Source organism: Lycium ferocissimum, chromosome 9, assembly GCF_029784015.1.
Source record: "Lycium ferocissimum isolate CSIRO_LF1 chromosome 9, AGI_CSIRO_Lferr_CH_V1, whole genome shotgun sequence".
In the NCBI taxonomy this organism is placed as follows: domain Eukaryota; kingdom Viridiplantae; phylum Streptophyta; class Magnoliopsida; order Solanales; family Solanaceae; genus Lycium; species Lycium ferocissimum.
Window position 1 is genome coordinate 31,942,552 of NC_081350.1, and position 11,312 is coordinate 31,953,863.

The window sequence follows — 11,312 nt, forward strand, 5'->3', positions numbered from 1 at the left end:
CCATTTCTCTTTACGAGTACATATAAAGAGGTAGTAATTAAGTAGGCGTTTGGAGATAGATTTGGTTGAAACTATTTTTAAAAAACAGTATTTGAAGTTGAAGTTAAAAATAATATTTGAAAGTTGAAGTTTTGTGAGTAAGAACAAATTCACTTGAAAAACACATCTACTAAAACTAAACAAAAAATCTTTCCAATATACCACTATTAGAGTTGCTTGTCATTTTCAGGCTGTGGACATTTCTCCCCTTTTTCAAACAAAACACTTTTTACTTTTTGAAGGATGAGGCTCGTCTTCTTCTGTACTGGATCCCTCCAGTTGGTCCAGTGCAGGTTTAAATTTTTGACATCTGTCCCTTGCTTAATCTGATGGTTTGTCCCTTTCCTAAGTGTTCTGTTTGAAAAAAGGAAGAAATGTCCACAGCCTGAAAATGACGAGCAACTCTAAATTAATTTAGGAAACTTCGCTGCAGCATCCAACTAAGGTCTTTGACTTGACTAATACAAGTTGGTGCAGTCTACAAATAACACTACCTGGAATATTACACTACGTTAACCAAGAGAAGAAGAAACTCAAAAGCTTAGAATGAAGTTTGATTTAAGGTACTTGATCTTGATTATAGTTAACATCCTTAAATTTATATTGACTACTGATCATAGTTGGGATCCTTTCCATATATTTGGGCATCCCAGTGTCCTCACATTCATGAATAGGTTCTTCTTTCTTTTCTTATTTTCCTTCACTTTCTCCATTACTGCTATAACAATCCATGCAAGTCATAATCCATTGAGAATACGCGTAAGTTCAGGAGATTTCTCCAAGTCCTTCAATATCTTGTGTATAGCCTCACGTTTACTCCCCCAAGTGCTGTTTTGGTACATTTTCTTCATTACCATTACACTTACTTCATGTTTTTCTTGGATTTCCAATACATGCACTAGTTTTCGCGAATGGGCTCTACGCATTTTCTCTACAATCCCAGCATTTAACATTTTCATCCATTCGGAGTTTGACAGAAACAATGTGAACCAGCTGCCCCCAGTCTAATTATATTAAGCCACTGTACATTTCTCATGTATGTTTGTTTCCATTATATGTATGTACGGTACACTAATATGGCTGGCTATTCAAGCATGTATGTACGCCCATAAAGGGATATGTGAGCTAGCAGGTTTAATTTGTCACATGCATAGATATTCGTCTGCAGGGGCATTATGCATATTATTGTACCGATGTTGTAGTCACTTGTCGGTTGAGTAAAGTTTTTCCATAATATTATTGTTGTTGTTATTCTAAATTTGTATATCAAAAGTTCTTTACTACTAGTTCATTTATCTTCTTCCTTGTTTAATTATTTTCCTGAGAAAGATATGTAAATTCGGAACATCAAGTAGTGCTTGTAGCATGTAATATCAATACCAAAAATAAGAAGAAAGGAAAAAACAAATATCATCTCAATTTATCTGTCTAATTGTGGACAGAACTCATTAATTGCTACTCAATACTAAAAGGTAATTGAGATATAGGCAAGCAAAAATCTATATATAATATAAAGTTAGGCATAAACAAGGTGATGTGGCACTTCTCTATGGCTAGCAATGATATTTATCTTTTTTGGCTTTTTCCTATTTTTTTTCTTTTTTCTCCTATTTTTTATCTATCTTTGTAGCAACATTAATTGGCTATATACTTAATACTCTAGTGCTTCCTATTCCTTTCAGATACTCTATGTTACAGTAGATCGTTCTAGTGTTTATTTGCTGTAATATAATAACGGTACCAACACATAAAAGAGGACTACTTATTGCAATTAAATTCTCAATGTTCACTCGTTCCTTTCAAATTCCTCAATTATGAAGGAAAGGATTTTGTAAACTCTTGACAAATTACTAGACTTATTTTATACCACAAATAGAAATATGCAATATGTGAATCAAGTTTCCTCAAGTAGCTAAGCCTTTCAAAAATCTTTCCTTCAAGATGCTATTTTTTTGCTTCACATCGCCACCAAGAATGAAGGCATGTAATTCATCTGTCTCTAATGAAGTTTATATCTTCTGTTTTGCGGGAAGTGATTTTCAGATTTAGTATTGCTAGGCTGAAAGTTATATGTTCTTTTCCTCTTTGATTGCATATGTAATTAAGCAATATTTTTACACTAATTTGACAATAGATGGATGTGTCTAATGGGAGAGGCACGACTCCGATTCTATGGGTAAGTCAATAAGTCAATACCTTATAGCTTTATACATTTGTTGAAACTATGTTAAGCTTTTCACTTACCAAAAGAAAAAATGCCAAGCTTTTCTATGAGCGTTAAGGTAGATTAATAAAATTTTACTTAGAAAATATGAAAGTAATACTAACAACAGTAACGTGGGTTACAAAAATAATATTATAGTACAATTATTAGTATGGTTAAACATCCCTTAAAATATAAAAGCAAAATCTTCTCATACTAATACTAATAATAGTGATAATAGTAGTGGGTATTATGATGATAAGGACCTTTTTAATTGGGGATGATAATGAAGATTATGTTAAAACTCTTTCTAAGAGTCCTTTCCCAGTTCCTGGTAATTTGTTTATTGTTTTCTTTTTAGTTTGAATATGTCAATTGGTGCTAGGTTTTGAGCTAATTAGGGTTAATGCTGTTCATCTTTTTTGCGGGTTAAAGTTTGGAACTTTGTAGGTAAGAGATTTAACATTAGAATTATTAAAATAATTCTAAGGATTTCCAATACATGCACTAGTTTTCGCGAATGGGCTCTACGCATTTTCTCTACAATTCCAGCATTTAACATTTTTCATCCATTGGGAGTTTGACAGAAATAATGTGAACCAGCTGCCCCCGGTCTAATTATATCAAGCCACTGTACAGTTCTCATGTATGTTTATTTCCATTATATGTATGTACGGTACACTAATATGGCTGGCTATTCAAGCATGCATGTACGCCCATAAAGGGATATGTGAGCTAGCAGGTTTAGTTTGCCACATGCATAGATATTCATCTGCAGGGGCATTATCCATATTATAGTACCGATGTTGTAGTCACTTGTCAGTTGAGTAAAGTTTTTCCATAATATTGTTGCTGTTGTTATTCTAAATTCGGAAAAGGGATAAATATATTCCTGTACTATGAGAAAAGATTTAAATATATCCCTCGTTATACTTTCGGTCTAAATATATCTCTATCATTATACTATTGGATCAAATATATCCCTGTACTATGAGAAAAAGTTCAAATATACCCCTCCTGCGTTAAGATTGTCCAAGCTGGACATCCAATCCTACGTGGCAAGATCGACAATTAATGAGGTGGATGCCATGTGGCATGCCAACTCACAGCCCCTAACCCATTTTATCCCTCTCCTCTATTTCCTTCCCTTTATTTTAAGTTACTGATGGTCAGATTCATGGGTAAAATTTTTTACTATCGTCAATGCTTTAAAACAGAACCTTTGTCCTTAATACAATGGTGAAATTGGACAAGATGTTTTGGTCCGTGACTAATAATTCATGCTCGAGGTGAGACTACTTTGGAAAATGAAACATGTACACTTGTCCTTCTCAGTTAAGAGGACATTAAGTTAGTTTTCAGTTTACTGGAGTTTCTTTTCCTTTCACGTTTATTTTTATACCGATCAAACTTATGCGAAGAGACATGAAAACAAAATTGGGTCGGCAAACGCATGAGGATTTGCCAGTCAAAGAGAAATGCGAGTGCACGCCTAAATTTCATTGCTTTACCTTAGCACTACTGCATGCAACCGTACTACCATTACGACATCCGCATTAGAAATAATTAAAACCTTCAACCAAAAATTGAGTAATTTGAGAGACGCCAATATAAAAGGCTCTGATATGATTTGCCACTATAACTGTGTCAATGGTAGTGGAAGGGGAGGAAATAGAGAAGAGGGGTAAAATGAGTTAGGGGCGGTGAGTTGGCCATGCCACATGGCATTCACCTCATTAATTATCAGTCACACGTAGGATTGGATGTTCACCTTGGACAATCTTAACCGAGGTGGGGTATATTTGAACCTTTTCTCATAGTACAGGTATATTTGATCCAATAAGATATAAGAGAAGATATTTGGACCGAAAGTATAACGAAGGGTATATTTAAACCTTTTCTCATAGTACATGGGTATATTTGCCCCTTTTCCGTTCTAAATTTGTGTATCAAAAGTACTTTACTACTAGTTCATTTATCTTCTTCCTTGTTTAATTATTTACTTGAGAAAGATATGTAAATTCGAAACTTCAAGTAAAGGAAAAAACGAATATCATCTCAATTTATCTGTCTAATTGTGGACAGAGTTACTCATTACTTGCTACTCAACACTAAAAGGTAATTGAGATATAGGCAAACAAAAATCTACATATAATATAAAGTTAAGATAAAATAAGGTAATGCTCGCTTTTATCCTTTTTTTTTTTCCTTTTCTTCTTTTTTTATGTATCTTTGTGGCAACATTAATAGGCTATATTTTTTTTTTTTTTCTGCTTTTATCCTATTTTTTTACCTTTTCTCCTTTTTTTATGTATCTTTGTGGCAACATTAATAGGCTATATACTTAATACTCTAAAATAAATTCTTCCTATTCCTTTCAGATATATGTTACAGTAGAGTTCTAGTGTTTATTTGCTGCAATATAGTAATTGTACCAACACATAAAAAAGAGGACTACTTATTGCAATTAAATTCTCAATGTTCACACATTCCTTTCAAATTCCTTCATTATGAAGGAAACGTCTTGACAAGTTACCAGACTTATAAATATACCACAAATAGAAATATGCACTATGTGAATCAAATTTCCTCACGTAGATAAGCCTTTCAAAAATCTTTCCTCCAAGATACTATTTTTTTATTCACATCGCCACCAAGAAGGAGGCAGGTAATTCATCTGTCTCTAATGAAGTTTCGTGATTAAACAAAGTTTGAACCGGGTCATTCTTTCCACTATTCACACTACACCCCCAAATAAATACATTCAAATAAATACCAAAACATCCCAAAAACCACTCAATTTGTTACGCAACACAAGCCAGGATCGAACCCACCAACTCCTCCACTATCCAAATCACTTTCAACAATTATCACTCATTTGTATCTTTGCTGCTTCTTCCATGTCCCACATACAGCCCCTGCTCATTCTTTTTCTATATATCTTCTGCTCTGGCTTTTTTTTTTTTTTTTTTTGTTTTTTTTTTTTTTTTGATTGATTTGGGGATAAATATTAATTACACTAATGTTCTTGCATGTTTTGGGTAATAGTAGATAGCTCTCAGTTGATTTTTTTTTTTTTGGGTTGCTGAGTAGAATTGGCACAATTTGATTTTTCTGAGAAAGACTTATGAATTCAAGTTTTTCTTTCTCAAAGATTCATTGTGCAATTTGTGGTTGTAACTAGTTAGATTTAATGTCTCTCATTTCATTTAGTCGGAATATAATGGCTGCTCAATTTTGATTGACAGATGTTGAAAAAAGTCCACCACTTTAACTATAAAGAGGTAATTTTTGCATTTTGTTCACGTTGTTGAACTATGAATAATTTCTCATGCTGTGTGTTTCTGCGAATGGTATTCATCATAATGCGTACTGATGGTTTAATACCTCTGAAAAGTATATCATCGTTTTGTTCCTAGAATTGTTACTTTTTGGTCCTAATGTTTTATGCTCAATATGGTGCTAAATAGTTGTAATTGATATTTTGTGTTATATCGTATGAGATGTGTGCAGTTTAGCCTGTAGTTCACCAGCATCTTGATCATCTCGATCGTGAAGCTACTTTAGGCCACACCATTATTTTAGAGTCAAACATGTTAACAGTTAACAGAAAGAGCAAATATTGGATTCAAAAAAAAAAAAAAAGAGAGAGAGAGAGAGAGAAAGAAAGAAAAAAATACTGGATTCACCGTGTGAATACTGAATGTTGTACTTTACATCCTCTTATATTGTCTTGTTATATTAAGAAGAATAAATATTTTTTTTTGGCACTCTTCTACGTTTCAATTTCTTTTATTGATTGGTGTTTACTTTCTATCCTACGTGCAACTAACGTGCTCTGACAAAACAAACAAGCCAGATACGTGTGTAAATATTTGTTGTCGGTGGTTTACAGCTGCAGTTGTCGTTGCCAGAACTAAAAAGATGTGTATGCTAGGGCTTAAAGAAGATTTTTGTGAAGACTTTGAAAGGCACCCACTTTGAGATCAAAGTGAAACCCGACGATAGCACCCGAAGTTAAGCTCAGAAACTCAATCATCTTCTCCTTCATGTTGTGATTTTTGGAATGGAAAAGGTTGGCTATCAGTGATGAAATGTCTTCTGCTGTTATATAGAGCACAAACGGAAAGCATTTGACCTTTTTTCTATGATAGTAGAAATTTGTGCAAGGAACAAATATGTGATATTGCAATAGTCTTTTCTAGAATTTTATTTTAGGTGTTATATTATAAGATAAGATGCTATTAGAGTTACTTGGTTAAAAAAAGGAGGACGCTACTTAGAGTTAATGCACTATGTGAAAACCTTATTGTAATAATACAAAACTTAAAACCTTAACATGTCTCTTTGTTTAAATTTTCTGTTTATGGTCATTATGTATATCCTTTCACTCACTACTATGCCCTTGACAAAATTTTAAATCAACATTATGAATTTCTTTTTATTTTAACAGATTGGTGCTCTTAAAGGAGAAGATATATATTAGTTGGTAGAAATTATCATAAGGTGTTGTGACCATCTTTTTATGCGTTGATGCTTTTCTAGGTTGCTACTACCCCTCTATTGGAACATGCCCTTTCTTATTGTCTCATCCTGGCGGTGTTGGGACACTTCACTGCAGATTATGTTCGGTAAGTCCTCCTTTTCGTGAGATTCCTTTTAACATATTTTTATAATTCCATATTTTGCTTTTCCACTTATTACTATGTGCAAAAAATCTTTAGAGAGGTAATAATGGTAGAAGGTCAAATGTCATCCGGGTTTCCAACAATAATCCTCCATTTTCTGCTTTATTTGCCATAACTGTGTAAAATTTTAGTTATTGAAGGACGACAAAAAGGAAATTCTTTAGTTTGCAAGGGTCCTGTGTCTATTATTTCTCTTTCTATGTTATAGTTGTAAGTGTTGAAACCTAATCCTCAAAGAAATGCAAGGAAACTATGGTTGAGGTGGGTGTGACAAATCTAAAGGACCTGTAGATTCACCATCCAGTTTTCATATATGGTGGATGTTAAGTTTATGAATATTATTTCTGAGAGAGAGTTAGTCATAAGATAAAGCATGGAACAGGTGCAAGAAAAGTCACCAGATGTCACATATAGCTTTTGACAACTGATGATCTTCACATCATTATAATTCCCTAAAACTAATATCTTTAATTCCACTTTGCACTGCCTCTTTCTTCTCCCTTTACCTCCCGTCGTCGCACCTCTATTCCAATTTCCAGGTGCACAAGCGTAATAAATTACTTCTATGAACATACATAAAAGAAAGAGGAAAGCCCACACGCAATAATTAAAAGGGTTGGAGAGTTTATGATGACAATAGAGGCAATCACTTTGGCTTCAGTGTGAATGAAATTAAGGAAAATTGGATTCAAAATAATTTTGTTTGCATCCCACACTCTTCATATTCTTGTTGCTAATATTGATATGAAAGAACAAGCTTGTGGAAGAAATAAAGTCAACAGTGATTTAATCATTTTTGAAAACCAATCTAAACATTTGTGAATTTGTTTGTTGGGATGTGAGTGTTTCTATAATCAAAAGACAGCAATTGACAAAGCAAGGAAGCAAAGATGCTGATTTGAAGAATTTATACGGTGTTGCAGGAGGTACAGTGGCGGTGAGGGGGTGAACCACTAGAGCTATGGTGGCAGGAGAGAGGAAGAAGCAGGGGATAAAAATATTCAGAAAAAGATTAACAGTTTCTCTCACGCGCTCAAAATTATTTATGTAGTCACCAGTTTGTGTCTAAACATGCATTTCAAGCATTTTTCAAAGGCATTTACCAGAATCAGCATTTTTCAAAGTTTACGAGAGTTCTTTGATATTCAATTTGGGATCAATTTATAAACTAATTATTTTTTTAAAATGCAGATTTTTTATTAAGTTTTTGTTTCCTTCATCAAATATTTAACAGGAAACATTTAACTTATTTATGGATCAATTCTTTTATCTTCTCGATGGAGTGGAGGCAGGTGATCCTTCATGAAATGTTTTATTATGGAGAAGAGACAGTAGAACAGCAAACCAGGCAGGAGCTAATACTTCTATTCCTTCTCATGTAGCAGTAATTCATACTAATCTTGAAAAGTCTGAGTTGTTAGTCGCTCTACTCATCAGAGAACCTTCTTACCGCAGAAATATAAATTCATGATAGCTTATCTTTTTTGTCGAAAATCAAATGTTACGTTTATGTTTGACTTGCCTCCTTTTTTTTTCCCTCCTTTCCTTTTTTCCCTTTTCACTTTTAATAGAAGGTGGAGACGTTTCTTATATGCTATAGACCTTTAATTTCATTGAAGGAATGTGGACAGTATTTTTACTTGAACTGAAGGTAAGGTGGAACTTTAATTACTGGAGAAGAGAGCATTTCTTTATAGTTATAGTATTAGATTTTCGGAATAATTTTCTCATTTTCCTGAATCAATTTGCAGCATGTGAACTTGCCTAGATTTAGGCTTTTCATTTTATGGCGTGCACCATGCAACTTTTAAAAGCAAGTCTAAATTTTCTATTGTGTACTTTGATTATGGGTTCAAGTGATCACTATGTGATATTTGGCACAAATATCTATGTTTTACGTCATTTTCCCTTCAGTTCTTAGTATTTAAGCTTGTGTTTGGATTGAAATGATTATATTCGAGCTTACGTCGTCGTGTTTGTGTTGTTTAGGTGCACCAAGCAAGAATGAATGAATTCCAAGCAATATTAGTGAAGTTTGGAAGCATTGTGCAACAGAACGAAGCGGCAAGAGGATCGTGAGCAGACTTGGGCAGATCACTGCACGTCCATGCGCGATGGGCGTGCGTCGCATGGGTCGCTCTCTCTCTCTGATTTTTTTTTTTTTTTCTTGAGCGAGCGATGACCAGGTGACGAGTAAGGCACACATATTCCTGAAGATTTGCCTTGCGCGATTTATGTGCGATGCGCAAGTGACGCACGTCACGTCTCGGTTTTCCTATTTCGCATAGGATTTGGTCTAATTATTTCAGACTTAACCCTAGACTATAAATATAAGCTTTTAACGTGTGAATGACTGCTGGGACATTTTTGACGACGGGAAACTAACGTTCTTGGCTTGTGGAGATTCTTACCATTGGTTTATCTCTTTTCTTAGTTTCTTTTCATTAAACCCATGTTTCATAACGCTATTCATATTGTTTTGTATGAACATGAGTGGCTAAACACTTTTATTCTACGATTGTGGCAAAGACATGAAAGTTGTAGTGTGATAATCGTTTTTATCTATCGACTTTCCGCTATTGGATTGCTTATTTATTTTTGTGCTTAATTGTTTGATTATCTAGCCAATCATTGAATTCTATCTGTGGCACGTTAATTGAACTTGGGAAAGGAAATCGCGTGCCTAATAAGGATAAGTAGACCCTCTCAAAGGTGATCATTTCGCTATTGAGGATAGGAATATATAGCCTTTAGACGCTTAGCTTAATACAAAGATGTAAATGCGTTCTTGCTATTCTGATGACCATATGAATGTAGGCATTGGAGTAGTTTGAATAGGCTTGTGAGGAACTCAGAAAATACTTGTAAAGTTAATATTAAATTGTCAGCTATTATTCTAGGAAATCAATAGTTAGAACGATTAGAAGACTCAACCAAAATGTAAAATGCCATAAAGTCGAACTCTTTCTCGTTTGATAAAGCCCAGCTTTTGCCATCTTTCGGTATTTTGTTATTTTCTTTTAATCTTTAATCTAGTTACAATAAACTCGAATTTTGGTTATGCTCTTGAATAGTTACAAGTTGAACTTGAATTAGCCGTATAGTCAAATTGCATAAGTTTCGTGGGTTCAACACTCGATTCTTAATTACTTTATTACTTGTCCGACTATGTATATGTCATACCCTATTTTAACCTAGGGTCAAAATAGTTTACAACATCCGGTAATTCCGGGTTATTTAAAGTACAAAGGAGTCGCCACCTAATTAATTATGGTGAATTAGGCACCTAAAGTTAATTAAAATTTATTAATCTAGAGTTGATTTTATTAAAGTCTACGAAACCAAAATTCTGAGTAAGGGTTCAACTAACCTAGAGGGAAGGTATTAGGCATCCTCTAAGTTCCATTAATGATGGTTAATCCGACCGGACTTAAAGTTAATTAGGCTAAATGTAAATGTAACATTTAAATGTTTGGAAAATAGTTTGCATATGTTGCTAAAATTATAAATAGGAATATAATAATGCTATTAAAATAAGACTTGTAGAAAATTATAATTTTTGCGTAAAAGAGTTTAATTATGAATAAGCTGAAAAGGTGTACCACTGTGCAACATTTTAATACAACCGTTCACCGAGAACCAGAAAATATAGTTACCTGCATTCTGTATTTACAGTACTTAGCCCTAAAGTTACACATTTAATGGGTAATACATATAGTTTTATACTTATTAATACGATTACGTTTTCTCTGTTTTAGCTGGCATCTGACAAGCAAAAGGGACAGTTTGTTTTAGGTAGCAATTTTGAGCCTATCGTTTCTTGAAGCCCTTTCTCAAACTAGACATTATTATACTCTTTGGTCTCCCTTCTTTCCTGTTGCCTTAAGAATCTAGATCTTTATCTTTCTGACGTGATAATAAAATATGGCCTCGTCCTCTAAAAATTATTGTCCCATATATAAATCACCAGTCCCACCAACAGAATTAGTATTTTAGTTACTAGCTGTAGGTAAAACTTAGTGTGACCAAATAAATCCAGCTTTATTAGGCATTATGTAGCAATTCTAGCTCTTCCATCAGAAAACACATAATTAAAAAAAAAAAAGAATAAATAAAAGTCATTCCAACACCAAAGAAGAGAAACAAGCGAAATAAATGAATGAGATGACCCATAGCCATGACCGGCTTCGTGAAGGATAAATCCCTTGTGTAGTTCGATATTCAAGCAATGCGAGGTGAGGAAGAATGAGAATATGCCGACTCTGCAATGACGGTGTCGTTAGTCTCCAAGTGAGACTGCGGCTCCCCGTTCATGCGAAACAAAGAAAGAAACAAAAGAATTAGTATGGCGAGATTAAGCTGTTCTTTAACAATATCCAAAC

At 33.9% G+C, this 11,312-nt stretch overlaps 1 long non-coding RNA gene across 1 annotated transcript; it reads left to right on the top strand.

The window, feature by feature from the left end:
• Window positions 1-4,698: 4,698 nt before the first annotated feature.
• LOC132069404 (uncharacterized) lies at window positions 4,699-9,429 on the top strand. The gene is made up of 4 exons (XR_009417774.1): window positions 4,699-5,526; window positions 6,138-6,317; window positions 6,788-6,873; window positions 8,920-9,429. It is a non-coding gene; the product is annotated as an uncharacterized LOC132069404 (long non-coding RNA).
• Window positions 9,430-11,312: the final 1,883 nt, after the last annotated feature.